General features: G+C 48.0%; 14 non-coding genes across 14 annotated transcripts; all 14 read right to left on the bottom strand.

The window, feature by feature from the left end:
* Positions 1-780: 780 nt before the first annotated feature.
* On the bottom strand, positions 781-852 carry Trnat-agu (transfer RNA threonine (anticodon AGU)). The gene has a single exon. It is a non-coding gene; the product is annotated as a tRNA-Thr (tRNA).
* A 2387-nt stretch (positions 853-3239) lies between these two features.
* On the bottom strand, positions 3240-3312 carry Trnar-ucg (transfer RNA arginine (anticodon UCG)). The gene has a single exon. It is a non-coding gene; the product is annotated as a tRNA-Arg (tRNA).
* A 1436-nt stretch (positions 3313-4748) lies between these two features.
* On the bottom strand, positions 4749-4821 carry Trnar-ucg (transfer RNA arginine (anticodon UCG)). Its single transcript has one exon. It is a non-coding gene; the product is annotated as a tRNA-Arg (tRNA).
* Positions 4822-13816: 8995 nt separating this feature from the next.
* On the bottom strand, positions 13817-13889 carry Trnar-ucg (transfer RNA arginine (anticodon UCG)). Its single transcript has one exon. It is a non-coding gene; the product is annotated as a tRNA-Arg (tRNA).
* Positions 13890-14405: 516 nt separating this feature from the next.
* Trnat-agu (transfer RNA threonine (anticodon AGU)) lies at positions 14406-14477 on the bottom strand. The gene has a single exon. It is a non-coding gene; the product is annotated as a tRNA-Thr (tRNA).
* An 863-nt stretch (positions 14478-15340) lies between these two features.
* On the bottom strand, positions 15341-15413 carry Trnar-ucg (transfer RNA arginine (anticodon UCG)). The gene has a single exon. It is a non-coding gene; the product is annotated as a tRNA-Arg (tRNA).
* A 513-nt stretch (positions 15414-15926) lies between these two features.
* On the bottom strand, positions 15927-15998 carry Trnat-agu (transfer RNA threonine (anticodon AGU)). Its single transcript has one exon. It is a non-coding gene; the product is annotated as a tRNA-Thr (tRNA).
* An 860-nt stretch (positions 15999-16858) lies between these two features.
* Positions 16859-16931, bottom strand: Trnar-ucg (transfer RNA arginine (anticodon UCG)). Its single transcript has one exon. It is a non-coding gene; the product is annotated as a tRNA-Arg (tRNA).
* Positions 16932-17441: 510 nt separating this feature from the next.
* Trnat-agu (transfer RNA threonine (anticodon AGU)) lies at positions 17442-17513 on the bottom strand. The gene has a single exon. It is a non-coding gene; the product is annotated as a tRNA-Thr (tRNA).
* An 860-nt stretch (positions 17514-18373) lies between these two features.
* Trnar-ucg (transfer RNA arginine (anticodon UCG)) lies at positions 18374-18446 on the bottom strand. The gene has a single exon. It is a non-coding gene; the product is annotated as a tRNA-Arg (tRNA).
* Positions 18447-18977: 531 nt separating this feature from the next.
* Trnat-agu (transfer RNA threonine (anticodon AGU)) lies at positions 18978-19049 on the bottom strand. Its single transcript has one exon. It is a non-coding gene; the product is annotated as a tRNA-Thr (tRNA).
* An 860-nt stretch (positions 19050-19909) lies between these two features.
* Trnar-ucg (transfer RNA arginine (anticodon UCG)) lies at positions 19910-19982 on the bottom strand. Its single transcript has one exon. It is a non-coding gene; the product is annotated as a tRNA-Arg (tRNA).
* Positions 19983-20501: 519 nt separating this feature from the next.
* Positions 20502-20573, bottom strand: Trnat-agu (transfer RNA threonine (anticodon AGU)). Its single transcript has one exon. It is a non-coding gene; the product is annotated as a tRNA-Thr (tRNA).
* Positions 20574-21436: 863 nt separating this feature from the next.
* Trnar-ucg (transfer RNA arginine (anticodon UCG)) lies at positions 21437-21509 on the bottom strand. The gene has a single exon. It is a non-coding gene; the product is annotated as a tRNA-Arg (tRNA).
* Between the last annotated feature and the right edge of the window lie 5244 nt (positions 21510-26753).

Genomic DNA, 26753 nt, shown 5'->3' with positions numbered 1-26753 from the left:
TGTGCAAGTGCCAGTCAAACCTCGCGGTGAGGGCACTCTGCCGACCATTTCGCTAGTTAACACCGGTCTTCTTGTGTGTGTTTCAAGCTCAAGACCATCTCCAAGCACAAAATGGTCAACAGCAACATTCAGACGGTTTCGTACTGCACAATTGCTACATTACAACGGTATGTTTGTTTCTCAGAACTGGAAAAACACGGCCGTGACAGGATTCAAACCTGCAATCTTCCGATCCGAAGTCCGACGCCTTATCCATTAGGCCACACGGTCACTGACAACCAAGTGTAACTTATATACGACTTATCTCGAAACGCTCACACCCCCTGAGGAATTGTGTTTTCGTTCCACACAGCCGCTGCCCCTTACTCTTTCCCACCCATTCGTTACATTCAACCTCTTACGAGACCGACCAAACATAGACAGGAAAACAAGACCACACACTTTGCGCAATCGGAATCGATGGCAGGGTGTCCCTCGCCGCATTTGCTACGATGGCCATTTGCTATTTCTGCAGAAGCGGCGGCGGCGACGACGACGACGACGACGACGACGACGACCGCGAGAGGCTCAGCGATTTGTGAGAAATACATCTATAAAATGTAATTCACACTGCCTCGTCCCACCTTATGCCGTACCGCTTTGGCAAATGCTTTATCAGCGCCATTCGCCTTAATCACATCTGAGGGTAATTCTTAATAAAACTCCTCACGCTAATTGTTCGCCATCACAGATACTGTTTGCTATACGGCCATGACGCGCAACTGATTTCCTTAATTCGTCTTCCTCCTGTGAGGATGGAACTCACGACTCCTGGTTTACTAGACCAGTGCTCTACCACTGAGCTAAAGAGGCGCGGCCTAGCGGAACTTTTGCGTACTTCGTCCGTACGGTCGTCTGAATCTTCAGACTTCAGCTGACAACACTTCATGTTTTTCACTAATATTTGCAGCTATGGCGACCCATTACTGCTTGGATACACATCTGACAAGTAGCCGATGTTCTCTCCAAACAAAATCACCTGCACTTCAGAACATGACTTTTACACATGTCTACAAAATCACCTTCACCTTCAAATACAGTTTTCTTGCGACTGATGGAGACGTAGGCAAATTTTAAAGTTGCTATTTCCATTACATCACGTTAATCAGAAAATCGGTAATTTACATCTGCAGCGGAGAAAAATTCCGTTCCGCCCAGGGTAGGGCTCGAACCCACGACCCTATGATTAAGAGTCTCATGCTCTACCGACTGAGCTAGCCGTGCTGCCTCGTTGGGTACCTGCTGGGTAGCAGATCACTTAGTACTCGTTTGGCTTGGTTGGTCCCATACAGAATCTCTCCATGCTGCCTAATGTTTTCCTAACGTCACACTCGTCACGTACTTCACTTTTATTTCATAATCATTTCTGAGAGGTAAAGGAATTGCATGACAATCTGCAGAGCTAGCGGCGTCAAAATTAACACACATACTTGACGTGACTCAAAAGCCGAACGAGTTACTTTCCGACGTTGTTTTAGATGTGCAAGTGCCAGTCAAACCTCGCGGTGAGGGCACTCTGCCGACCATTTCGCTAGTTAACACCGGTCTTCTTGTGTGTGTTTCAAGCTCAAGACCATCTCCAAGCACAAAATGGTCAACAGCAACATTCAGACGGTTTCGTACTGCACAATTGCTACATTACAACGGTATGTTTGTTTCTCAGAACTGGAAAAACACGGCCGTGACAGGATTCAAACCTGCAATCTTCCGATCCGAAGTCCGACGCCTTATCCATTAGGCCACACGGTCACTGACAACCAAGTGTAACTTATATACGACTTATCTCGAAACGCTCACACCCCCTGAGGAATTGTGTTTTCGTTCCACACAGCCGCTGCCCCTTACTCTTTCCCACCCATTCGTTACATTCAACCTCTTACGAGACCGACCAAACATAGACAGGAAAACAAGACCACACACTTTGCGCAATCGGAATCGATGGCAGGGTGTCCCTCGCCGCATTTGCTACGATGGCCATTTGCTATTTCTGCAGAAGCGGCGGCGGCGACGACGACGACGACGACGACGACGACGACGACGACCGCGAGAGGCTCAGCGATTTGTGAGAAATACATCTATAAAATGTAATTCACACTGCCTCGTCCCACCTTATGCCGTACCGCTTTGGCAAATGCTTTATCAGCGCCATTCGCCTTAATCACATCTGAGGGTAATTCTTAATAAAACTCCTCACGCTAATTGTTCGCCATCACAGATACTGTTTGCTATACGGCCATGACGCGCAACTGATTTCCTTAATTCGTCTTCCTCCTGTGAGGATGGAACTCACGACTCCTGGTTTACTAGACCACTGCTCTACCACTGAGCTAAAGAGGCGCGGCCTAGCGGAACTTTTGCGTACTTCGTCCGTACGGTCGTCTGAATCTTCAGACTTCAGCTGACAACACTTCATGTTTTTCACTAATATTTGCAGCTATGGCGACCCATTACTGCTTGGATACACATCTGACAAGTAGCCGATGTTCTCTCCAAACAAAATCACCTGCACTTCAGAACATGACTTTTACACATGTCTACAAAATCACCTTCACCTTCAAATACAGTTTTCTTGCGACTGATGGAGACGTAGGCAAATTTTAAAGTTGCTATTTCCATTACATCACGTTAATCAGAAAATCGGTAATTTACATCTGCAGCGGAGAAAAATTCCGTTCCGCCCAGGGTAGGGCTCGAACCCACGACCCTATGATTAAGAGTCTCATGCTCTACCGACTGAGCTAGCCGTGCTGCCTCGTTGGGTACCTGCTGGGTAGCAGATCACTTAGTACTCGTTTGGCTTGGTTGGTCCCATACAGAATCTCTCCATGCTGCCTAATGTTTTCCTAACGTCACACTCGTCACGTACTTCACTTTTATTTCATAATCATTTCTGAGAGGTAAAGGAATTGCATGACAATCTGCAGAGCTAGCGGCGTCAAAATTAACACACATACTTGACGTGACTCAAAAGCCGAACGAGTTACTTTCCGACGTTGTTTTAGATGTGCAAGTGCCAGTCAAACCTCGCGGTGAGGGCACTCTGCCGACCATTTCGCTAGTTAACACCGGTCTTCTTGTGTGTGTTTCAAGCTCAAGACCATCTCCAAGCACAAAATGGTCAACAGCAACATTCAGACGGTTTCGTACTGCACAATTGCTACATTAAAACGGTATGTTTGTTTCTCAGAACTGGAAAAACACGACCGTGACAGGATTCAAACCTGCAATCTTCGGATCCGAAGTCCGACGCCTTATCCATTAGGCAACACGGTCACTGACGACCAAGTATTACTTATATACGATTAATCTCGAAACGCTCACACCCCCTGAGGAATTGTGTTTTCGTTCCACACAGCCGCTGCCCCTTACTCTTTCCCACCCATTCGTTACATTGAGCCTCTTACGAGACCGACCAAACATAGACAGGAAAACAAGACCACACACTTTGCGCAATCGGAATCGATGGCAGGGTGTCCCTCGCCGCATTTGCTACGATGGCCATTTGCTACTTCTGCAGAAGCGGCGGCGGCGACGGCGACGACGACGACGACCGCGAGAGGCTCAGCGATTTGTGAGAAATACATCTATAAAATGTAATTCACACTGCCTCGTCCCACCTTATGCCGTACCGCTTTGGCAAATGCTTTATCAGCGCCATTCGCCTTAATCACATCTGAGGGTAATTCTTTATAAAACTCCTCACGCTAATTGTTCGCCATCACATATACTGTTTGCTATACGGCCATGACGCGCAACTGATTTCCAAAATTCGTCTTCCTCCTGTGAGGATGGAACTCACGACTCCTGGTTTACTAGACCACTGCTCTACCACTGAGCTAAAGAGGCGCGGCCTAGCGGAACTTTTTCGTACTTCGTCCGTACGGTCGTCTGAATCTTCAGACTTCAGCTGACAACACTTCATATTTTTCACTAATATTTGCAGCTATGGCGACCCATTACTGCTTGGATACACATCTGACAAGTAGCCGATGTTCTCTCCAAACAAAATCACCTGCACTTCAGAACATGACTTTTACACATGTCTACAAAATCACCTTCACCTTCAAATACAGTTTTCTTGCGACTGATGGAGACGTAGGCAAATTTTAAAGTTGCTATTTCCATTACATCACGTTAATCAGAAAATCGGTAATTTACATCTGCAGCGGAGAAAAATTCCGTTCCGCCCAGGGTAGGGCTCGAACCCACGACCCTATGATTAAGAGTCTCATGCTCTACCGACTGAGCTAGCCGTGCTGCCTCGTTGGGTACCTGCTGGGTAGCAGATCACACAGTACTCGTTTGGGTTGGTTGGTCCCATACAGAATCTCTCCATGGTGCCTAATGTTTTCCTAACGTCACACTCGTCACGTACTTCACTTTTATTTCATAATCATTTCTGAGAGGTAAAGGAATTGCATGACAATCTGCAGAGCTAGCGGCGTCAAAATTAACACACATACTTGACGTGACTCAAAAGCCGAACGAGTTACTTTCCGACGTTGTTTTAGATGTGCAAGTGCCAGTCAAACCTCGCGGTGAGGGCACTCTGCCGACCATTTCGCTAGTTAACACCGGTCTTCTTGTGTGTGTTTCAAGCTCAAGACCATCTCCAAGCACAAAATGGTCAACAGCAACATTCAGACGGTTTCGTACTGCACAATTGCTACATTAAAACGGTATGTTTGTTTCTCAGAACTGGAAAAACACGACCGTGACAGGATTCGAACCTGCAATCTTCGGATCCGAAGTCCGACGCCTTATCCATTAGGCCACACGGTCACTGACGACCAAGTATAACTTATATACGATTCATCTCGAAACGCTCACACCCCCTGAGGGATTGTGTTTTCGTTCCACACAGCCGCTGCCCCTTACTCTTTCCCACCCATTCGTTACATTCAACCTCTTACGAGACCGACCAAACATAGACAGGAAAACAAGACCACACACTTTGCGCAATCGGAATCGATGGCAGGGTGTCCCTCGCCGCATTTGCTACGATGGCCATTTGCTATTTCTGCAGAAGCGGCGGCGGCGACGACGACGACGACGACGACGACGACGACCGCGAGAGGCTCAGCGATTTGTGAGAAATACATCCAAAAAATGTAATTCACACTGCCTCGTCCCACCGTATGCCGTACCGCTTTGGCAAATGCTTTATCAGCGCCATTCGCCTTAATCACATCTGAGGGTAATTCTTAATAAAACTCCTCACGCTAATTGTTCGCCATCACAGATACTGTTTGCTATACGGCCATGACGCGCAACTGATTTCCAAAATTCGTCTTCCTCCTGTGAGGATGGAACTCACGACTCCTGGTTTACTAGACCACTGCTCTACCACTGAGCTAAAGAGGCGCGGCCTAGCGGAACTTTTGCGTACTTCGTCCGTACGGTCGTCTGAATCTTCAGACTTCAGCTGACAACACTTCATATTTTTCACTAATATTTGCAGCTATGGCGACCCATTACTGCTTGGATACACATCTGACAAGTAGCCGATGTTCTCTCCAAACAAAATCACCTGCACTTCAGAACATGACTTTTACACATGTCTACAAAATCACCTTCACCTTCAAATACAGTTTTCTTGCGACTGATGGAGACGTAGGCAAATTTTAAAGTTGCTATTTCCATTACATCACGTTAATCAGAAAATCGGTAATTTACATCTGCAGCGGAGAAAAATTCCGTTCCGCCCAGGGTAGGGCTCGAACCCACGACCCTATGATTAAGAGTCTCATGCTCTACCGACTGAGCTAGCCGTGCTGCCTCGTTGGGTACCTGCTGGGTAGCAGATCACACAGTACTCGTTTGGGTTGGTTGGTCCCATACAGAATCTCTCCATGCTGCCTAATGTTTTCCTAACGTCACACTCGTCACGTACTTCACTTTTATTTCATAATCATTTCTGAGAGGTAAAGGAATTGCATGACAATCTGCAGAGCTAGCGGCGTCAAAATTAACACACATACTTGACGTGACTCAAAAGCCGAACGAGTTACTTTCCGACGTTGTTTTAGATGTGCAAGTGCCAGTCAAACCTCGCGGTGAGGGCACTCTGCCGACCATTTCGCTAGTTAACACCGGTCTTCTTGTGTGTGTTTCAAGCTCAAGACCATCTCCAAGCACAAAATGGTCAACAGCAACATTCAGACGGTTTCGTACTGCACAATTGCTACATTAAAACGGTATGTTTGTTTCTCATAACTGGAAAAACACGACCGTGACAGGATTCGAACCTGCAATCTTCGGATCCGAAGTCCGACGCCTTATCCATTTTTTTTTTTTTTTGTTTTTTTTTTTTCTTTCTCGAGGCCTGGCCGCGATGTCTCCACCCAGTCCTGTTGCTGAGGCGTGTCTTTATCATAGTTTTCAATAAGAAATTTTACATCTTGTGTATACGTAGATATATGCTGTTTTGCCTTCGAAATCCTGAACCAAAAGATGCTTCATTTGAAACAAAAAATTTATGTCATGCCGAGGCAATAGAGATTGAAGGTTATAGCTTTAGTGCTTTTTTTTTTTTTTTTTTTTTTTTTTTTTTTTTTTTTTTTTTCCTCGTCCACTGCTTCTCGGCAACCTAGCATACTTCTTTGTAATATATAATAAAGTTGTAGGAAGTAGTGGACCCTGAACCTGTATATTATTTTTTTAATTTCTGTTTAGTTTTTTTATTGTTATTATTATTATTTTTGTTTGTTTGTTATTTTTTTTATTGTAAAAGAAAAATCTTCATGGAATGTGAAGAAGGAATTTTATGTTAAGGCACTAATTCCATAGCCTCCTTTCCTTCTTGAGATTAATAATAATAATAAAAAAGTATGTTCCCTTCCATGGAAACAAATGAGACTTCCTTCTCAGTCATAAAATGAATGTATAAGAAAACAATTTATCTTTAACCCTGCGATACTGGCTTTCGGCTTCGGCTTCTTCTGTGCAATAAACAAAATAGCCTTCTTTGCCAGCAGAGGATAAGTGATTGTAATATGAAACTGTAAAATTGTACTTCTCCCCAATTGTTTTTGTTTAAGCGTCGTTTCGCTTAAATAAACGATTTTTGTTTATCTCGTTGGCTTGTCAACCAATGCCCAGTCGCTCGAATACAATTTTAAGCATATTGCCGTAGTTTTTCTTGTGGTCTTTATATTTCAGGGCGTTATAAAAAGCACACTTCAAGTACATGTAAAAATCAGTGGAATTGTCATTTCCCAGGTGATTAATTACGTAATTCACATAGTGTCCCATTAACCAATGGACCGAGTTGTTTTTTGCTGCTGGAAAATAGCAAGTCTGAGGCCTGAGGAAAGTAACAGGGGGAAAATTTTCCACCGAAGATCTCGTAAGAAAAGCCAGTTGTTCCCTAATCCAATTACAGAGTTGTAGATTGCCACCGCACGTGAATCTGTGCACTAACGTGTCGATCAATTTACATTTGAGACATAGGTTCGTGTCGCTAACGCCGATTGCATGTAACCTTTCATTGGTGCTTACGGTCTCATTCACTGTTTTATACCACGCTGACTTGACGTCCGATGGTAGACCACGCATATTAATATTTTTCCATATGGCGTCCCAATCAGTGTGTGGGTATTTACTTTCCAATTTGTTTCTCCCCTCCATTTTCTTTCGATGGCACAGAATATCGCGGGCCGTGATCCGTCGTGAGTTGATGATGACACCGCCGAGATAGCTGAATTCCACAAAATATACACGAACGTACTGGAGCCGGTTATTTATTTTTTGCACATTCACCGGCGCCTGTAAACTGGCAGGCCTGACAACTTCAAATAATTTAGTTGTAATGCTATCAGCGTGGTCGCTAAGGATAGTGGCGGTCCTTTTTATAAAAAGCGCAGACGCCTTATTTCTGATGTCAACTAACCCCAAACCTCCATTCCTGGGATCTAAGGTCGCAGTTTTTGCGTCGACTCTGAATATATCCCCTCTCCAAAGATAGCTGGCAATGGTAGACATTATCTTTTTTCCAATCATTTTCGGTAGTGGGAAGATCTGTGCTATAAAGTAACTCCTGGAGAGAATGCAGTGGTTAATGAAAATCACCCTCTGAACTTGGTTCAAGTTACGGTGGAGGTTTTCTCTTGTTGTTCCAAGAAGTTGTCCCGACGTATTTCTCCAATTGATAGCTGCCATTTTTAACGGACAAGGTGTCAGTGTTATTCCTAGTGCTTTGCATTGGGTGACCATTGTGGCCCAGGCTAAGGTGGTATGTTGAAAACCCCGCAGGTTTAGGAGTTTGCTTTTGTTTGCGTTGACACCTGCTCCGGAGACTCTACAGTACTTTTTAATTAGCGTTTCCAATTTCAAAATGTCGTCGGGATTTCGCAGGACGACTCCGACATCATCGGCATAGGCGTTTATGACTGTTCGGTGACCAGATAATGTGATGCCAGTTAGAGTGGCATGAACACTGCGGAGGAAAGGTTCTAATGAAAGCACGAATAGGAACATGGAAAGGGGGCTTCCTTGAGGAACGCCGCGCCTGATCTGAATCTGCTTTGTCCTCTGGCAGTTAACTGATATACAAGCGCTGATGCCTGTTGCAACATTTCTGATCACACTTACGACTCGCTCATTAAAACCTATTTTGTTCAGTGTGGCACTAAGGAATCTATGATCCACACGATCAAATGCTTTCTGGAAGTCAATAAACATGATAGCACATTTTATGGTGGTCACAGCAGTGATTGCAATTATATCTCTATATTCAGCTATGCTTTTGAAAATGCTCTTGGTAGGCACACAGGACTGGTATGGACTTACTATCTTTTTGGCCAACTGTGAGAGTCTGTTGTTTAAAATTCTGCCGATGATTTTATAATCGGAGTTTAACAGGGAGATAGGACGAAAGTTGTTGAGGTTTCTTTTTGCAGCATTTTTTGGGATTAGTACTATTGTGCTCTCTTTAAAAACAGCAGGTAAATGCTTTCCCTGAAGCACCTCGTTCGTCATTCGGGTAAACATGTCACCAATCAGTGGCCAGTATCGTTTATAAAATTCAACAGGCAAACCATCCGGTCCCGGCGATTTCCTCAGAGGAGATTTGCAGATGATTCTGTGGATATCTTCGTTAGTACACTCAACGAGAAGGTCTTCGTTTTCCTCGTCCGAGACCTGTGGAGCTATGTAACTAAGGAACTCATCGAAGGACTCTTCACATACCGGGTTGGCAGTGTATAGGTCTTCGTAATATTTGTGCACTGCATTGACGATGTCTCTCTGAGTCGTGAGTGTCTCGCCAGTTTCAGACTGAAGTCCATCAATGAAGGTGCGTCTCCTGTTTCTTTCGTGCTTCAGTAGATGGTACAAGGAAGCATGTTCATCCTCCACGACTGTCTTAGCCTTGGATTTTAATTTCAGACCCTCCATCTGCTGTCTTTTAAGACTGAGCAATTTGGCCTTAGTTTGCTTGATATCTGCCAGACGGACGTTGGAAGTGTTTGCCTGCTCATATAAATTTCGCAGCATGGTATAATAAAATTCTATGGAATTTTTCAAGTCTTTCGTTCGTTGTACACTATACTGGATGAGAACTTTTCTCAGTTTAGGCTTTGCCCTGTTGCACCACCAGTCTAGTACTGAGACGTGTCTATCTGCAGAGCGGAGGCACAATGCCCACGCTTCTGTCAAACTTTCTTCTAATCCGTCGTCCTGCATCAGTGACGTATTAAGGTGCCATGAACTTCTAAAACGGCGAGTGGGTTGCGCAGTAAGGTTGATGGAAGCTAGCACGGAGCTATGATCAGAAAAGTAAACTGGAATCGTCTCTGCTTTAATGAAGGAGCTAACTAGACTTTGCGATATGTAGAGTCTGTCGATCCTGCTACGTGAGTGAGGACCTAGGAATGTAAATGCCACAAATGTGGGATACATTATTTCCCAAGCATCTTTAAGCTGTAAAACAGTGACGAAACGCTTCAGTTCACTGCAGGTATTAAAATTCGGAACCTGGTCTTTCTTATTTATCACACAATTAAAATCACCGCCTATTATAAGATCTTTTGGGTTTTTCCGTAATAAATAAATGATTTCTTCTTTATAGAACTGTGCTCTTTCCATTCTATTAGATGTGCCAGAAGGGGCATACAGATTGATAAGGGTAGAACCAAAGACTTTTATACCTATCGCTCTGCCGGAGTCCAACCTCTCGATATCCGAGACAGGAATCCCCTCCCTGACTAAAATTGCTGTACCGACGTTGGTGTCAAGTGAGACATTTAAAATCGCCAAATATCCAGGCACTGTAAGATTAGTCAGCACTACTTCCTGTAGGAAAGCAATGTCCGTCCCTGACTCATATAAATAATCCTTGAGCGCTGTAACTTTAGTCACGGATGTAATCCTGTTAATATTGATAGTCGTAATTGTATATGCCTGGGACATTTAGTTTGCATAAAAAGTAAATAAGTGATTAAAAAGATAACAAAATATTAATAAAAAAAAAAAAAAAGAGATGTGCAGCTCCTAGAAGGGAGAAACGACTCTGCTTAAACAAACACCTAAAAGAATAGTCAGTATTTGAAGCTCGGTAAACACTTCATCTGGTTCCTCTGAAATATGACTAAGACAGTAGTACAATTAGAAATGAAACTGGTTCAACAAAATCCTTTTGTTTTTTCATCTTACAGCCTCATTTTGGTGCAGGATTCCGAACATCTCGGGTTTTAGTTTTACCGAGGGGCTTTGCATCACTAATGTCACTTGAAGGTACCTCCTTAGGTCTTTCCGTGATGATTTCATACAAGACGTTCTTGGCCGTCGCTTCCTCTTGTGCTGGTTGTTGTTTGCTTTGGTTACGGGAAGCTTTGAGATTAGGTTGCAGTTTGAGTCGGCGTCTTCGGACATCTTGGTTCAACGCGCCGTCATTCGGATTGTCTATCTTTACCACCGTTGTGACCGAAGCTGTCTCAACAGCGTCCTTTTTACGAGTGCCATTTCCTTGTTCTTCCGTCACTAGCTCCAGAGCACTGACTGAGTCGGCGGTTTGTGGGTCTGTAAATTCTTGAGTTGGGTTCCGCTCCGTCACCTCTTGTGCTTCGGAGTGAGCCTCTTCCGTCTCCGCGACAATCGTTACTGCGTCCCCTCCGTGGACCGTTTGTACCTGTTCAGCCGCCGACAGCGGCCGGGTTGCCTTAGCGGCTGTCGTCACGTCAATACATGTACTGTTTGTTTCCTCGAGTACATCCGCATTACACTGCTTCTGCTTGCGGGTGGAAGGCGAATTACGGGCGGACTCGCCGTCCGAGCCGTCATCGGTCATTTCCAACGGTCGCTTCTTATTCTGGAGATCGCAATCGGGAACAGAAGGGTGTGATGTAATGACGCTCAGGGGAGGGAACTCCGTAGTAGTTATGGCGGGCACTGCAGAAGTACATGCACCACTGTCGTTAACCGAAAGAAGGGAAGTGCTATTTGGTAAGACTTCGCTGAGGGTCAGTTTTTGACGCTGTGTTAGATTGTTCCGAAGAACAAAAACACGGCGCGGACAATCTTGTCGGAAATGACCTGTCTCATTGCAAATATTGCACGTGCGCTCCTGACCAGAATACACAACATGTGCTTTATGGCCTGCAACGGATATATGGGACGGAATGTTGGCTTTCACCTCCATTTCAACGGATCTAATGCCATTAAAACACTGTATCTTGTATAGCTTCGACCATCTTTCGTTATAGATAGATTTAACTTCGCCATATTTAGATAGAGCGTCCTTGATCAACTGATTATCAATTTCAATTGGAACATTCAAAATCCTGACATTGGTGTACATGATATCAGCTTTTCGTACAGAGACATTACTTTTTGAACCGTCTCGATGAACAAATTCGACGGAATTACCCCATTTTGCAAGCAACTTATCGACTGTCACTGAGTTCAGAAATTTAACAAAAACACAGTATTTTTCAGCATCTAATTGCGTGGTATGAACAGAGTCAGAATTTATACCGATTACCTCAGTCAGCCAATCGTGGATTTCCAGCGCAGTGGGTTGGACCGGCCGTGTTTCTTTCTCGAACGAGAAGACTAAAGTATTCTTCCTGACGGTGTCAGACATGGTCGTCGGTTCCGACGAAATTCCGGCAACAACCGAAATTGCGGCGAAGCACGAGACGTGGAACGGACGAAAGCACTATAAAAACACTTATCAGAGACACCACTCAAAAAATAACAGCGAAAATGTACAGCGAACTTCACGTAAACACCAAACACCGGCGATAGCGCTAACGTACGCGGAGTAAACAACAAGCACGTCCGACCGCGGCGACGGCTAAAGCCAGAATGGTCCATTAGGCCACACCGTCACTGACGACCAAGTACTACTTATATACGATTCATCTCGAAACGCTCACACCCCCTGAGGAATTGTGTTTTCGTTCCACACAGCCGCTGCCCCTTACTCTTTCCCACACATTCGTTACATTCAACCTCTTACGAGACCGACCAAACATAGACAGGAAAACAAGACCACACACTTTGCGCAATCGGAATCGATGGCAGGGTGTCCCTCGCCGCATTTGCTACGATGGCCATTAGCTACTTCTGCAGAAGCGGCGGCATCGACGGCGACGACGACGACGACGACGACGACGACGACCGCGAGAGGCTCAGCGATTTGTGAGAAATACATCAATAAAATGTAATTCACACTGCCTCGTCCCACCTTATGCCGTACCGCTTTGGCAAATGCTTTATCAGCGCCATTCGCCTTAATCACATCTGAGAGTAATTCTTAATAAAACGCCTCTCGCTAATTGTTCGCCATCACAGATACTGTTTGCTATACGGCCATGACGCGCAACTGATTTCAAAAATCCGTCTTCCTCCTGTAAGGATGGAACTCACGACTCCTGGTTTACTAGACCAGTGCTCTACCACTGAGCTAAAGAGGCGCGGCCTAGCGGAACTTTTGCGTACTTCGCCGCACGGTCGTCTGAATCTTCAGACTTCAGCTGACAACACTTCATATTTTTGACTAATATTAGCAGGTATGGCGACCCATTACTGCTTGGATACACATCTGACACGTAGCCGATGTTCTCTCCAAACAAAACCACCTGCACTTCAGAACATGACTTTCACATGTCTACAAAATCACCTTCACCTTCAAATACAGTTTTCTTGCGACTGATTGAGACGTAGGCAAATTTTAAAGTTGCTATTTCCATTACATCACGTTAATCAGAAAATCGGTAATTTACATCTGCAGTGGAAAAAAATTCCGTTCCGCCCAGCGAAGGGGTCGAACCCACGACCCTGTGATTAAGAGTCTCATGCTCTACCGTCTGAGCTAGCCGTGCTGCCTCGTTGGGTACCTACTGGGTAGCAGATCACACAGTACTCGTTTGGGTTGGTTGGTCCCATACAGAATCTCTCCATGCTGCCTAATGTTTTCCTAACGTCACACTCGTCACGTACTTCACTTTTATTTCATAATCATTTCTGAGAGGTAAAGGAATTGCATGACAATCTGCAGAGCTAGCGGCGTCAAAATTAACACACATACTTGACGTGACTCAAAAGCCGAACGAGTTACTTTCCGACGTTGTTTTAGATGTGCAAGTGCCAGTCAAACCTCGCGGTGAGGGCACTCTGCCGACCATTTCGCTAGTTAACACCGGTCTTCTTGTGTGTGTTTCAAGCTCAAGACCATCTCCAAGCACAAAATGGTCAACAGCAACATTCAGACGGTTTCGTACTGCACAATTGCTACATTAAAACGGTAAGTTTGTTTCTCAGAACTGGAAAAACACGACCGTGACAGGATTCGAACCTGCAATCTTCGGATCCGAAGTCCGACGCCTTATCCATTAGGCCACACGGTCACTGACGACGAAGTATTACTTATATACGATTCATCTCGAAACGCTCACACCCCCTGAGGAATTGTGTTTTCGTTCCACACAGCCGCTGCCTCTTACTCTTTCCCACCCATTCGTTACATTCAACCTCTTACGAGACCGACCAAACATAGACAGGAAAACAAGACCACACACTTTGCGCAATCGGAATCGATGGCAGGGTGTCCCTCGCCGCATTTGCTACGATGGCCATTTGCTACTTCTGCAGAAGCGGCGGCGGCGACGGCGACGACGACGACGACGACGACGACGAGGACCGCGAGAGGCTCAGCGATTTGTGAGAAATACATCTATAAAATGTAATTCACACTGCCTCGTCCCACCTTATGCCGTACCGCTTTGGCAAATGCTTTATCAGCGCCATTCGCCTTAATCACATCTGAGAGTAATTCTTAATAAAACTCCTCACGCTAATTGTTCGCCATCACAGATACTGTTTGCTATACGGCCATGACGCGCAACTGATTTCCAAAATTCGTCTTCCTCCTGTGAGGATGGAACTCACGACTCCTGGTTTACTAGACCAGTGCTCTACCACTGAGCTAAAGAGGCGCGGCCTAGCGGAACTTTGGCGTACTTCGTCCGTACGGTCGTCTGAATCTTCAGACTTCAGCTGACAACACTTCATATTTTTCACTAATATTTGCAGCTATGGCGACCCATTACTGCTTGGATACACATCTGACACGTAGCCGATGTTCTCTCCAAACAAAATCACCTGCACTTCAGAACATGACTTTCACACATGGCTACAAAATCACCTTCACCTTCAAATACAGTTTTCTTGCGACTGATGGAGACGTAGGCAAATTTTAAAGTTGCTATTTCCATTACGTCACGTTAATCAGAAAATCGGTAATTTACATCTGCAAAGGAGAAAAATTCCGTTCCGCCCAGGGTAGGGCTCGAACCCACGACCCCATGATTAAGAGTCTCATGCTCTACCGACTGAGCTAGCCGTGTCGCCTCGTTGGGTACCTGCTGGGTAGCAGATCACACAGTACTCGTTTGGGTTGGTTGGTCCCATACAGAATCTCTCCATGCTGCCTAATGTTTTCCTAACGTCACACACGTCACGTACTTCACTTTTATTTCATAATCATTTCTGAGAGGTAAAGGAAATGCATGACAATCTGCAGAGCTAGCGGCGTCAAAACTAACACACATACTTGACGTGACTCAAAACCCGAACGAGTTACTTTCCGACGTTGTTTTAGATATGCAAGTGCCAGTCAAACCTCGCGGTGAGGGCACTCTGCCGACCATTTCGCTAGTTAACACCGGTCTTCTTGTGTGTGTTTCAAGCTCAAGACCATCTCCAAGCACAAAATGGTCAACAGCAACATTCAGACGGTTTCGTACTGCACAATTGCTACATTAAAACGGTATGTTTGTTTCTCAGAACTGGAAAAACACGACCGTGACAGGATTCGAACCTGCAATCTTCGGATCCGAAGTCCGACGCCTTATCCATTAGGCCACACCGTCACTGACGACCAAGTAGTACTTATATACGATTCATCTCGAAACGCTCACACCCCCTGAGGAATTGTGTTTTCGTTCCACACAGCCGCTGCCCCTTACTCTTTCCCACCCATTCGTTACATTCAACCTCTTACGAGACCGACCAAACATAGACAGGAAAACAAGACCACACACTTTGCGCAATCGGAATCGATGGCAGGGTGTCCCTCGCCGCATTTGCTACGATGGCCATTAGCTACTTCTGCAGAAGCGGCGGCATCGACGGCGACGACGACGACGACGACGACGACGACCGCGAGAGGCTCAGCGATTTGTGAGAAATACATCTATAAAATGTAATTCACACTGCCTCGTCCCACCTTATGCCGTACCGCTTTGGCAAATGCTTTATCAGCGCCATTCGCCTTAATCACATCTGAGAGTAATTCTTAATAAAACTCCTCACGCTAATTGTTCGCCATCACAGATACTGTTTGCTATACGGCCATGACGCGCAACTGATTTCCAAAATTCGTCTTCCTCCTGTGAGGATGGAACTCACGACTCCTGGTTTACTAGACCAGTGCTCTACCACTGAGCTAAAGAGGCGCGGCCTAGCGGAACTTTTGCGTACTTCGCCGCACGGTCGTCTGAATCATCAGACTTCAGCTGACAACACTTCATATTTTTGACTAATATTAGCAGCTATGGTGACCCATTACTGCTTGGCTACACATCTGACACGTAGCCGATGTTCTCTCCAAACAAAACCACCTGCACTTCAGAACATGACTTTCACATGTCTACAAAATCACCTTCACCTTCAAATACAGTTTTCTTGCGACTGATTGAGACGTAGGCAAATTTTAAAGTTGCTATTTCCATTACATCACGTTAATCAGAAAATCGGTAATTTACATCTGCAGCGGAGAAAAATTCCGTTCCGCCCAGGGTAGGGCTCGAACCCACGACCCTATGATTAAGAGTCTCATGCTCTACCGACTGAGCTAGCCGTGCTGCCTCGTTGGGTACCTGCTGGGTAGCAGATCACACAGTACTCGTTTGGGTTGGTTGGTCCCATACAGAATCTCTCCATGCTGCCTAATGTTTTCCTAACGTCACACTCGTCACGTACTTCACTTTTATTTCATAATCATTTCTGAGAGGTAAAGGAATTGCATGACAATCTGCAGAGCTAGCGGCGTCAAAATTAACACACATACTTGACGTGACTCAAAAGCCGAACGAGTTACTTTCCGACGTTGTTTTAGATGTGCAAGTGCCAGTCAAACCTCGCGGTGAGGGCACTCTGCCGACCATTTCGCTAGTTAACACCGGTCTTCTTGTGTGTGTTTCAAGCTCAAGACCATCTACAAGCACAAAATGGTCAACAGCAACATTCAGACGGTTTCGTACTGCACAATTGCTACATTAAAACGGTATGTTTGTTTCTCAGAACTGGAAAAACACGACCGTGACAGGATTCGAACCTGCAATCTTCGGATCCGAAGTCCGACGCCTTATCCATTAGGCCACACCGTCACTGACGATCAAGTATTACTTATATACGATTCATCTCGAAACGCTCACACCCCCTGAGGAATTGTGTTTTCGTTCCACACAGCCGCTGCCCCTTACTCTTTCCCACCCATTCGTTACATTCAACCTCTTACGAGACCGACCAAACATAGACAGGAAAACAAGACCACACACTTTGCGCAATCGGAATCGATGGCAGGGTGTCCCTCGCCGCATTTGCTACGATGGCCATTTGCTACTTCTGCAGAAGCGGCGGCGGCGACGACGACGACGACGACGACGACGACGACCGCGAGAGGCTCAGCGATTTGTGAGAAATACATCTATAAAATGTAATTCACACTGCCTCGTCCCACCTTATGCCGTACCGCTTTGGCAAATGCTTTATCAGCGCCATTCGCCTTAATCACATCTGAGAGTAATTCTTAATAAAACTCCTCACGCTAATTGTTCGCCATCACAGATACTGTTTGCTATACGGCCATGACGCGCAACTGATTTCCAAAATTCGTCTTCCTCCTGTGAGGATGGAACTCACGACTCCTGGTTTACTAGACCAGTGCTCTACCACTGAGCTAAAGAGGCGCGGCCTAGCGGAACTTTTGCGTACTTCGCCGCACGGTCGTCTGAATCATCAGACTTCAGCTGACAACACTTCATATTTTTGACTAATATTAGCAGCTATGGTGACCCATTACTGCTTGGCTACACATCTGACACGTAGCCGATGTTCTCTCCAAACAAAACCACCTGCACTTCAGAACATGACTTTCACATGTCTACAAAATCACCTTCACCTTCAAATACAGTTTTCTTGCGACTGATTGAGACGTAGGCAAATTTTAAAGTTGCTATTTCCATTACATCACGTTAATCAGAAAATCGGTAATTTACATCTGCAGCGGAGAAAAATTCCGTTCCGCCCAGGGTAGGGCTCGAACCAACGACCCTATGATTAAGAGTCTCATGCTCTACCGACTGAACTAGCCGTGCTGCCTCGTTGGGTACCTGCTGGGTAGCAGATCACACAGTACTCGTTTGGGTTGGTTGGTCCCATACAGAATCTCTCCATGCTGCCTAATGTTTTCCTAACGTCACACTCGTCACGTACTTCACTTTTATTTCATAATCATTTCTGAGAGGTAAAGGAATTGCATGACAATCTGCAGAGCTAGCGGCGTCAAAATTAACACACATACTTGACGTGACTCAAAAGCCGAACGAGTTACTTTCCGACGTTGTTTTAGATGTGCAAGTGCCAGTCAAACCTCGCGGTGAGGGCACTCTGCCGACCATTTCGCTAGTTAACACCGGTCTTCTTGTGTGTGTTTCAAGCTCAAGACCATCTCCAAGCACAAAATGGTCAACAGCAACATTCAGACGGTTTCGTACTGCACAATTGCTACATTAAAACGGTATGTTTGTTTCTCAGAACTGGAAAAACACGACCGTGACAGGATTCGAACCTGCAATCTTCGGATCCGAAGTCCGACGCCTTATCCATTAGGCCACTCCGTCACTGACGATCAAGTATTACTTATATACGATTCATCTCGAAACGCTCACACCCCCTGAGGAATTGTGTTTTCGTTCCACACAGCCGCTGCCCCTTACTCTTTCCCACCCATTCGTTACATTCAACCTCTTACGAGACCGACCAAACATAGACAGGAAAACAAGACCACACACTTTGCGCAATCGGAATCGATGGCAGGGTGTCCCTCGCCGCATTTGCTACGATGGCCATTTGCTACTTCTGCAGAAGCGGCGGCGGCGACGGCGACGGCGACGACGACGACGACGACGACGACGACGACGACGACGACCGCGAGAGGCTCAGCGATTTGTGAGAAATACATCTATAAAATGTAATTCACACTGCCTCGTCCCACCTTATGCCGTACCGCTTTGGCAAATGCTTTATCAGCGCCATTCGCCTTAATCACATCTGAGAGTAATTCTTAATAAAACTCCTCACGCTAATTGTTCGCCATCACAGATACTGTTTGCTATACGGCCATGACGCGCAACTGATTTCCAAAATTCGTCTTCCTCCTGTGAGGATGGAACTCACGACTCCTGGTTTACTAGACCAGTGCTCTACCACTGAGCTAAAGAGGCGCGGCCTAGCGGAACTTTTGCGTACTTCGCCGCACGGTCGTCTGAATCTTCAGACTTCAGCTGACAACACTTCATATTTTTGACTAATATTAGCAGCTATGGTGACCCATTACTGCTTGGCTACACATCTGACACGTAGCCGATGTTCTCTCCAAACAAAACCACCTGCACTTCAGAACATGACTTTCACATGTCTACAAAATCACCTTCACCTTCAAATACAGTTTTCTTGCGACTGATTGAGACGTAGGCAAATTTTAAAGTTGCTATTTCCATTACATCACGTTAATCAGAAAATCGGTAATTTACATCTGCAGCGGAGAAAAATTCCGTTCCGCCCAGGGTAGGGCTCGAACCCACGACCCTATGATTAAGAGTCTCATGCTCTACCGACTGAGCTAGCCGTGCTGCCTCGTTGGGTACATGCTGGGTAGCAGATCACACAGTACTCGTTTGGGTTGGTTGGTCCCATACAGAATCTCTCCATGCTGCCTAATGTTTTCCTAACGTCACACTCGTCACGTACTTCACTTTTATTTCATAATCATTTCTGAGAGGTAAAGGAATTGCATGACAATCTGCAGAGCTAGCGGCGTCAAAATTAACACACATACTTGACGTGACTCAAAAGCCGAACGAGTTACTTTCCGACGTTGTTTTAGATGTGCAAGTGCCAGTCAAACCTCGCGGTGAGGGCACTCTGCCGACCATTTCGCTAGTTAACACCGGTCTTCTTGTGTGTGTTTCAAGCTCAAGACCATCTCCAAGCACAAAATGGTCAACAGCAACATTCAGACGGTTTCGTACTGCACAATTGCTACATTAAAACGGTATGTTTGTTTCTCAGAACTGGAAAAACACGACCGTGACAGGATTCGAACCTGCAATCTTCGGATCCGAAGTCCGACGCCTTATCCATTAGGCCACACGGTCACTGACGACCAAGTAAAACTTATATACGATTCATCTCGAAACGCTCACACCCCCTGAGGAATTGTGTTTTCGTTCCACACAGCCGCTGCCCCTTACTCTTTCCCACCCATTCGTTACATTCAACCTCTTACGAGACCGACCAAACATAGACAGGAAAACAAGACCACACACTTTGCGCAATCGGAATCGATGGCAGGGTGTCCCTCGCCGCATTTGCTACGATGGCCATTTGCTACTTCTGCAGAAGCGGCGGCGACGACGGCGACGACGACGACGACGACGACGACGACGACGACCGCGAGAGGCTCAGCGATTTGTGAGAAATACATCTATAAAATGTAATTCACACTGCCTCGTCCCACCTTATGCCGTACCGCTTTGGCAAATGCTTTATCAGCGCCATTCGCCTTAATCACATCTGAGAGTAATTCTTAATAAAACTCCTCACGCTAATTGTTCGCCATCACAGATACTGTTTGCTATACGGCCATGACGCGCAACTGATTTCCAAAATTCGTCTTCCTCCTGTGAGGATGGAACTCACGACTCCTGGTTTACTAGACCAGTGCTCTACCACTGAGCTAAAGAGGCGCGGCCTAGCGGAACTTTGGCGTACTTCGTCCGTACGGTCGTCTGAATCTTCAGACTTCAGCTGTCAACACTTCATATTTTTCACTAATATTTGCAGCTATGGCGACCCATTACTGCTTGGATACACATCTGACACGTAGCCGATGTTCTCTCCAAACAAAATCACCTGCACTTCAGAACATGACTTTCACACATGGCTACAAAATCACCTTCACCTTCAAATACAGTTTTCTTGCGACTGATGGAGACGTAGGCAAATTTTAAAGTTGCTATTTCCATTACATCACGTTAATCAGAAAATCGGTAATTTACATCTGCAGCGGAGAAAAATTCCGTTCCGCCCAGGGTAGGGCTCGAACCCACGACCCTATGATTAAGAGTCTCATGCTCTACCGACTGAGCTAGCCGTGCTGCCTCGTTGGGTACATGCTGGGTAGCAGATCACACAGTACTCGTTTGGGTTGGTTGGTCCCATACAGAATCTCTCCATGCTGCCTAATGTTTTCCTAACGTCACACTCGTCACGTACTTCACTTTTATTTCATAATCATTTCTGAGAGGTAAAGGAATTGCATGACAATCTGCAGAGCTAGCGGCGTCAAAATTAACACACATACTTGACGTGACTCAAAAGCCGATCGAGTTACTTTCCGACGTTGTTTTAGATGTGCAAGTGCCAGTCAAACCTCGCGGTGAGGGCACTCTGCCGACCATTTCGAAAGTTAACACCGGTCTTCTTGTGTGTGTTTCAAGCTCAAGACCATCTCCAAGCACAAAATGGTCAACAGCAACATTCAGACGGTTTCGTACTGCACAATTGCTACATTAAAACGGTATGTTTGTTTCTCAGAACTGGAAAAACACGACCGTGACAGGATTCGATCCTGCAATCTTCGGATCCGAAGTCCGACGCCTTATCCATTAGGCCACACCGTCACTGACGACCAAGTATTACTTATATACGATTCATCTCGAAACGCTCACACCCCCTGAGGAATTGTGTTTTCGTTCCACACAGCCGCTGCCCCTTACTCTTTCCCACCCATTCGTTACATTCAACCTCTTACGAGACCGACCAAACATAGACAGGAAAACAAGACCACACACTTTGCGCAATCGGAATCGATGGCAGGGTGTCCCTCGCCGCATTTGCTACTTCTGCAGAAGCGGCGGCGGCGACGACGACGACGACGACGACGACGACGACCGCGAGAGGCTCAGCGATTTGTGAGAAATACATCTATAAAATGTAATTCACACTGCCTCGTCCCACCTTATGCCGTACCGCTTTTTTTTTTTTTTTTTTTTTTTTCCTTTATTGTGATTTTAATACCTGTGACAAACAGGTAGGCCGGCAGCGGACCAGGTATGCCGCTCTTCGGCCTCAGAGTATACACAGAACAGAGATGAGTGAGATATAAAAACAATCAAGACGGCGGGGTACAAACAGTAGACAAAACAGAGTTAAAACGGAGTCGGTCACGTGCGTAGCACAATGGATAAAAGCGGAGAAACACGGTGCACAAACGCAGATGGCCGATGGCCACACGTGAACCAGCGGAGCACAAACGACGAAACACAAACACACTGCAGGAGAGTCGAGGCACAAACACATGCGATGGTCTTCGGCGTAGGACGATGAAAGTAACAGATGGAAGACAGCAGAGTCGTGGCCTGCCAAGGGGAAAAGGTGTGGGGAAGAGGAGAGAGAGGGGGAGGGGAAGATGCCAGTGGAGGAGAGGGATGGAGGAGAAGGGGGAGGGTAGGGGGAGTGGAAGCCCAAGGAGAAAGGGGAGGGGAGGGAGGGAGAGAAGGGAGAGAGGGTGCCCACAGGAAAAGGAGAGGAGAGGGAAGGTAAGGCTCAAAGTTGGTAGGAGGGGTAGATGGAGGGGAGGAGGGCATCATCAGGGAGGGGGAGTTGACGGAAGCCACCGAGGGAGAGGGTGTGGAGGGTGTAAAGATGGAGAGCAGGTGGGATATAGGAATGCAGGCGCGGCAGCGGGTTGGGGTGGGAGAGGATGGGAGAGACAAGAGGGTGTGGAGGATCAAGCTTGCGGGAGGTGTAGAGGATCCGTAACCGTTCGAGGAAAAGGAGGAGGTGCGGGAAGGGAATCAGGTCATAGAGGATCCGCGTGGGGGAAGGGAGACGGATGCGATAGGCGAGGCGGAGCGCATGGCGTTCTAGGATCTGAATGGACTTGTAGAAGGTAGGAGGGGCAGAGATCCAGGCGGGATGAGCATAGCAAAGGATAGGACGGATGAGGGACTTGTAGGTGTAGAGGATGGTGGAAGGGTCCAGACCCCATGTACGGCCAGAAAGGAGCTTAAGGAGGCGGAGGCGGGAGCGTGCCTTGGCTTGGATCGTCCGGAGATGTGGGTTCCAGGAGAGGCGACGGTCGAGGGTGACACCAAGGTACTTGAGAGTAGGTGTGAGGGTGATGGGACGGCCATAAATAGTAAGATAGAAATCAAGGAGACGGAAGGAACGAGTGGTTTTGCCTACAATGATCGCCTGGGTCTTGGAAGGATTGACCTTGAGCAACCACTGGTTACACCAAGTGGTGAACCGGTCAAGATAGGATTGGAGAAGGTGCTGGGAGCGTTGCAGGGTGGGAGCGAGGGCAAGGAAGGCAGTGTCATCGGCGTACTGGAGAAGGTGTAGGGGAGGTGCAGGTGGAGGCATGTCTGCCGTGTAAAGGAGGTAGAGAAGAGGGGAAAGGACGGATCCTTGGGGCACACCGGCGGAGGGGTAGAAGGTGTAGGAATCAGTGTTGTGGATGGTGACATAGGAAGGACGGTGGGAAAGGAAGGAAGCGACCAGACGGACATAGTTGAGAGGAAGAGCAAAGGTTTGGAGCTTGAAAAGGAGACCGGAATGCCACACACGGTCATATGCGCGTTCGAGGTCGAGGGAAAGGAAGATGGCGGAACGACGGGAATTGAGTTGTTCGGAGAGGAGGTGAGTGAGGTGAAGGAGGAGGTCATCGGCTGAGAAGGACGGCCGAAAGCCACATTGGGTAGGGGGGAGGAGGCGGTGTTGGTGAAGGTGCTTGTGTAGGCGGTGGGTAAGAATGGATTCCAGGACCTTGCTGAAGACCGAGGTAAGGCTGATGGGACGGTAGGAGGAGACAGCGGAAGGCGGTTTGTCGGGCTTGAGGAACATCAGGATCCGGGAGGTTTTCCACAGGTCGGGGTAGTAGCCGGTGGACAGGACCACATTGTAGAGCCTGGCCAATGTGGAGAGGAAGGAGGCAGGAGCTTCACGGAGGTGACGGTAAGTAACACGATCGTGACCGGGAGCAGTGTTGCGTTTAGGGCGAAGTGTAGCAATGATATCTTGAGTGGTGATTGGGGTATTTAGTTCTGTGTGTGTGATGTTGTCCAAGTACTGGAAGCCAGGAGCAAGCGGGGGGACAGAGGTATCAGTTCGATCACGGACATCAGGAAAGAGGGAATAATCGAACTGGGGATCGTCAGGGATGGTAAGGATATCGGAGAGGTAGGAGGCGAAATGGTTGGCCTTACTAAGGGCATCAGGGAAGGGGTGGTCATCATGAAGGAGAGGGTAGTAGGGAGAGGGTTTAGATCCGGTAAGGCGGCGGAAGGCTGACCAGTACTTGGACGAGTTGATAGGTAAGGTGGCATTAAGACGGGTGCATGTCTGTCGCCAGTCCCGGCGTTTCTTTGCCGTGAGTAAGTTCCTGATGTGTCGCTGTAGTTGCCGGTGGCGTCGTAGTGTGTCCTGGTCACGTGTGTGAAGGAAGGCACGGTAGAGCCGGCGGGATTCACGCAGGAGAAGGACGGCCTGTGGGGGTAAGGTGGGGCGGTGCGGATGGATGGCAATGGTAGGGACGTGGGCCTCCACGGCCTCAGACAAGGTCTGCTGGAGAAAGGAGGCAGCACGGGTAACGTCATCAGGTTGGTGGTAGGTGAGGGGGTGGCTATCGACCTGGAGAGCAAGGGAGTCCCGGTAGGCATTCCAGTTGGCACGGGAGTAGTCATGGACATATTTCGGGGGAGGGTCATGGCGCGGGTCGGGACGGGGGCGACGACCGTCTGATACAGTGAGGAGGACAGGGAGATGGTCACTGCCAATGGGATCAAGGACGTCCACCGCTATGCGGCCAAGCAGGGTGGGGGAGGCTAGGACGACATCGGGAGTGGTATTGGATTCAGGGCGGGTGTGTTGGGGAATTGGAAGGACGTCGCCTTGGAGGGTGGCAAGGAACCGATGCCACCGCCGTAACTGGGCGGCAGAACGACTATGGATGTTAAGGTCGGCGGCGATCACGTAGGAGGAGAAGGTACGGTCGATGTGGGAAAGGAAGTCGAAAGGAATAGGTGCAGCGGGGCGGACATAGATGGTGGCACAGGTAAGGGTAAGGCCGGGGAAGAAGAGACTAAGGATCAAGTGTTCTGTGGGGTCAGGAAGGAGGGGTTGGAGCCGGACAGGGATCTGGCGGTGGTGGCCAATGGCAACTCCGCCACGCGCTATCTGGAGTGGATTGTCAGACCGGTGAAGGAGGTAGGGCGAGGTGTGGACGGTGTGGTGGGGCTGAAGAAAGGTTTCGTTCAGAAGGAAGGCATCCACACGGTGGGTCGTAAGGGTATGCATAAGGAGGTGCTTGTTGGTGGGAAGGGAGCGGATGTTATTGAACAGGATACGGTGCTGTCGTGCCATAATGGGAATTTAAACGAGGGTGTCGAGACGGGAGAAGGTGAAATGGGCCTGGTTGTGGGAATAGGTGGCGTAGGTGTTGAGGTGGAACACGGAACGGGCAGCGAGGGTAATCTGGTGGAGGGTGTGGGGACGCTGAAAGGGATGGACGTTCTGGAGCACTATTGTGACGAACCTGATGATGTCCTCTGCGGTGGGGGGAGGACGGAGGGAATTGCCAGGAGGGGTGGGGTCATCCAAAGGGCGGAGAGGAACAGTGAGTTCAGGAGCGGATGGAGGAGGTCGAGCCTTGCATTTCTGGGAGTAGGTAGGGTGTTGGAGGTTGCAGGTATTGCAGGAGGGAGGAGACTGAAGGTTGGGGCACTGCCGGAGGAAGTGCGCTTGCTTACAATGCGGGCAGACTGGGGCCTCGCGGCACTCTGATGTTGGGTGTGCGTTATAACGCAGACACCTCTGGCAGCGAATGGATTGTGGTGGGGAGCGGGAGGGGTCAACCTTATACCGGCGGTGGAAGAGGAGGGCACCCTCCTTAAGGAGATGGTCGATGGAGGGAGCGTGTTCGGAGAAAACTCGCATAAGGCGAGTGGGGCCCGCAGAGTTGAAAATGCGGCGAACAGCTCGCACCTCCAGGTACGGGTGGGCCTTCAACTCCGCCAGCACCTCTTCCTCCGTGATCGTCGGGCTAAGCCGAGTGATCACGGCGGTGAGGGTCGGCGGGCGACGTGGGGGTTGGGGTTGACGGGGGGAGGAAGGGGAAGGAGCAGGGGCAAGGGAGGCATTAGGTCCAAATCGGGTGAGAGGAATTCGGGAGAGGATGTCGGAGTGTAGGGTAGGGCTTGGGGAGGTGATCAAGACAGAGTCCCTACGGGGGGTAAGAAGGGAGATGGGGGCTGCAGGGAAGTATTGGCGGAGGAGCAAGGTCAGGTTGCGGGCCTCCAGGAGAGAGGGATCAGGACGGGAGAGGAGATACTTGTAGGAGGGGGAGTTAGAAGAGGAAGTAGAGGGGGCTGGAGGGGAGACATCCATGGCATCTAGGGGTGGGGGAGGGGGAAGATGCTGGGACTTCTTGGGTGCAGAGGAGGCGGGGGTGCCACTGGGACGCTTAACAGCGGGGACAGGATGGGAGGAGGCGTGGGGCACTGGAGTGACGGGGAGATGACGGGAAGCGGCAGGTCCCGGTGTCGGTGCTGGTGCTGGTGCTGCTGTTGGTGCTGCTGTTGGTGCTGCTGCTGGTTGTGGCGCTGCTGCAGGTGGTGGTGCTGGCGCCGGCGATGGTGCGGCATGGGTCGTAGCCCGACGAGACACAACCCTGGCAGGGGCCGCATGAGTGGTGTGGGGGAGTGGGGGAAAGGGGTCGTGTGTGGAGGCTTGGGGAGAAGGAGCAGGGGATGGGGCGACAAAGGGAGCTGGGGTGGGAAGGGTGAGGAGGGGCGGGATATAGTAGGACGGGGGCGACTGAGCACACCAAGTAAGAGTAGTGGCAGCGAGGGAGGGCGTCGTAT

Source organism: Schistocerca gregaria, chromosome 11 (genome assembly GCF_023897955.1).
Source record: "Schistocerca gregaria isolate iqSchGreg1 chromosome 11, iqSchGreg1.2, whole genome shotgun sequence".
NCBI classification, from domain to species: Eukaryota; Metazoa; Arthropoda; class Insecta; order Orthoptera; family Acrididae; genus Schistocerca; species Schistocerca gregaria.
This window is presented reverse-complemented; position numbering and strand designations above follow the sequence as displayed.